This window comes from Nomascus leucogenys, chromosome 4 (genome assembly GCF_006542625.1).
Source record: "Nomascus leucogenys isolate Asia chromosome 4, Asia_NLE_v1, whole genome shotgun sequence".
In the NCBI taxonomy this organism is placed as follows: domain Eukaryota; kingdom Metazoa; phylum Chordata; class Mammalia; order Primates; family Hylobatidae; genus Nomascus; species Nomascus leucogenys.
The window spans coordinates 48,285,713-48,289,521 of NC_044384.1; positions in this window are offsets into that span (position 1 = coordinate 48,285,713).

Here is a 3,809-nt window from a genome sequence, read left to right on the forward strand (position 1 = left end):
GAAGCCATCCATCCTGCCCATGACCCTATTGCAACCTACATGACCCTGTCACACTTAATATCCACCTGAAGACAGGAATTCAAGTCTTCATTTAGAAGCCTAAATTCACTTTTCCAAGGAAGCTGAATTGAAAAATGGCAATCATCTGGTGATTCTGATCAGCTTGGGTATACAAGATAACAATTTGTTATGAACTGGCGCATCTTCATTGGACTGTCTATTCATCGGAATTTCCAGTGCTGAGAAGACTAGGACAATCCTTGTGGCTAAGGCAAAAAATTAATAAAAAAGACATATTATGGTGGCAGTCTAGAGTAGCAGAAAGAGAATCAGCCTAGCCAGTTCTTAACTCTGAAATTGATCCACGAGTTACTTCTCAGCCTCAGTTTAAGCATCTATATAAAAGGAGGGCTTTGGATCATACAATAGGGATATTTCGAGATTCTGTGGTTTCAGTAGTTTGTACGCCAGAACTCTTAACTTTCAGATGATTGAGTTCATTTTGAAGATTTAAAATACAGTAAAAAAATGAAAACAAATCTTTATGAGCATTTACTATGTTCAAAGTGCATTCTTGTAACTTTACAGAAACTCTGTGAAGTAGAAGCTATTATTATCTTCATAATAATAGTCCAGAGAGGTTCGCAGAGATTAAGAAACTTGCCCCAAACCATAAAGTTAGTAAGTTGGGAAACGGGGATTTGAACTCAAGTATGTAGTTTGTCTCCAAAGCCTGAACTCTTAACCATTAACTTAAATGCACAAAAAAGACAAAACAGAAGCCTTCTCAAGTTTAACTTTTTTTTTTTGAGATGGAGTCTCGCTCTGTCACCCAGGCTGGAGTGCAGTGGCGCAATCTCGGCTCACTGCAAGCTCCGCCTCCCGGGTTCACGCCATTCTCCTGCCTCAGCCTCCGGAGTAGCTGGGACTACAGGCGCCCACCACAACGTCCGGCTAATTTTTTGTATTTTTAGTAGAGACGGGGTTTCACGGTGTTAGCCAGAATGGTCTCCATCTCCTGACCTCGTGATCCGCCTGCCTCGGCCTCCCAAAGTGCTGGGATTACAGATGTGAGCCACTGCGCCCGGCCTTAACTTTTGTTAATCATTAAAATATAATATAGTTATTTTGATTGATTAACAGATGGAATGAGGTTTTTAAAAATTCTCTTAGCTCCTTCAGTAGTGGGTTTTTTTTTTTGCAAACTTTAATAGGTTTTCTTAGCTTGACAACTCATTCTCTATATTCACGAACATCTCCTGACTTGTTCCTTCAGTGGAGATACCCTTTTCTAGCCAGAGTTGGCAAAAGTAGCAATAGCATGCATTGGCTTGTTTGAGAGGCCCTGGGTGAGCCTTTGTTGCTTAAAGTAGGAGGTGTGTTATTGTCTTGGTAGCATATGCCTTCCTTACAAGTTTGCCTCCTTGAAAGAATATTCAAAGACCAGCACAAAAGAGAACATTTCCAGGATCCAAGAGCGTGTATGTAGAAACAGCAGCAAGTTAGAAAATCAACTTAGGTGTCAGATAGCAGCCACAAAATATGTTTTGAGGAAAAATTCATAGCAATTTATAACAGCTGAGAAAAAGAGGGAAGATACAGGAAGGTAGATTTTGTCAGAACTTACTAGACTAAGGATTTATTGCATATTTTTTACTAATTAAATGTTGGGGATGTCAGACCTGGTTGAAAATAATTAAAAGTCTGGTTAAATAAGGCTTTTTCACCATAGCTTACCTAAAGAAATTTAGGTGCAAAATCTAGGTGATTATTATTATTTTCTAAAATAATAAAGCTAGATAGCAGAATTCTTAAATGCAGAAACTTTGTGTCTGCAGCGCCCACTAAGCATTAGTGTCAGTCCACAGATTTGATAATGGAAAGACCCTGCTTTAGCTATGCCAAGCCATGAGGTTACCTGAGGCAAGAATGTGGGTGTGTGTGTGTTTCATCTGAGTTAGGACCATATAAATCTTATTATCAGTAGAAGTCAGTTGGACGTGAGAAGACATGACTGAAGTTAATCTCATATTTTGTGTTTAAATACTCATTTTTCACTTAGTAACAATGTCTTCTTGCAGGATTGAAAATCATGTCATTATGCCATTTGAATAAATACAGGATTACCTGATTCTTTACAGCGTTATAATCAAGAAAGTTCCTTGCAATCCTTCTTTTGATTATGAAAGAACATAAATACTTCTTCTGCCTTCTGGGAAAATGAGGACATACACATTGTTTCAATATAAATGTTTTGCTTATATTATCATCATTTGATTGTCTGTGTTGTCACATAAAATTCACTGTTTGCTAACTTAGTAATGATGAATTCTGCACACAGAAAACATCAGAGATGTTCTGAGGCATAACATTGAAAATACAGTGGTACCATGTTCCTCAGGAAAATCAAAGTAGAAATGAAACTGACTTCAAGGAGTAAAAAATTTGTAGTTGTTAAAATGTGTTCTTTTCCACAAATCATGGAAACACTGAGCTGGAAGGACCTGTTTAAGGTAATCATTTCATATCCGGAAACATTTCATACAACCTCTGCTAAATAGTGTTTTATCAAAGTAATTCTTAGGGAGTTGACTGAGAAAGAGATTCCAGGTAGTTTTTTTCAGTACTTACAGCATCGGTTATAGTTGTATACAATTGCATTTTACTTTTGTATTAAAATACAAAAATTGTAATTTAAATTCAGCTAAATACTTGTTTCTGCAATTTAGGCTTTTGGCTCATTCTTATTAGTTATTGGTTGTGGAAGAGACCTGGTCACTGGCCCCTGAAAGAAAAACCTCCACATGTCCTTCAAAATAGCAGCATCATGTATTAGCATTCTCTGTCTCTCTCTCTGTCACTCTCTCTCTCTCCCTCCCACACACACATATGCCTACATTATACTGCTTCTTTAGTCTTTAAAATTACATCTAGATTTGTAATCCTTTTTATAATTTTCATTTTCTTTGTATTCTTTCTAATTTTTAATGTTCTACTCAAGTCTTAGACTGGAAGTGAACAGATTATTCTGAGAGTAATAGTTACTATTTCCAGACAACTATCGATAAACTTTCACATTTGTGTCACTTATTGTGCAACCTTGAGAAAGTTATTTTGCTTCTCTGAGTCTCTGTTTCCATGCCTGTAATCTAAGGATTACTCTAGAATTGAATTAGAGTATGCAGCTCTCTTGACCACTTGGTAACCCTCACCAATGTCTCTTTTCTTCTTGCTCTAAGAACCGCATCCATTTGTACTTTTTCTTCAGACGTTATCCTCTTGAGTTTTAACTATATCTCTATTGTGTCTAAAATTTTTTGTTTTTTATTTGTAAAAATGAATCAAACTGTTGAAGAAAAAGAAAGTAAAGACACCAACCAGAGAACAGCCTGATGTCTCTGGCCAGGGAGGGAATCTCAGCATAGGAGTCTCAGCATTCATCATGGAAAACGTGTGGTTTCTGGCTTCTGGAATTTAAATGATTGTTTATCTTCTTGTCTTACCAATTATCCCCTTTACATAAAACCATCTCAGACCATGTTACTGAATGCTGTTAAACCATATAATCTCTAATTCAGTATTCCTCTTTGTAGACCCAGAAGAAGATACGAGACAATGTGGAAATGCAAGAACAAGAAGGATTCTTAACTTTTGTTTCTAAATTGTTAGTTGCATTGAAACTAGTCAGTTGAATGTGTTCCATTCACACTCTTACCTCATGTATGAAGGTCCTCAAGTTAAACTAAACCGATTTTGTCACTTTTGTTCCTTGAACTTTCTATGAATAGAAGAAGCTGGTAATATTTTTG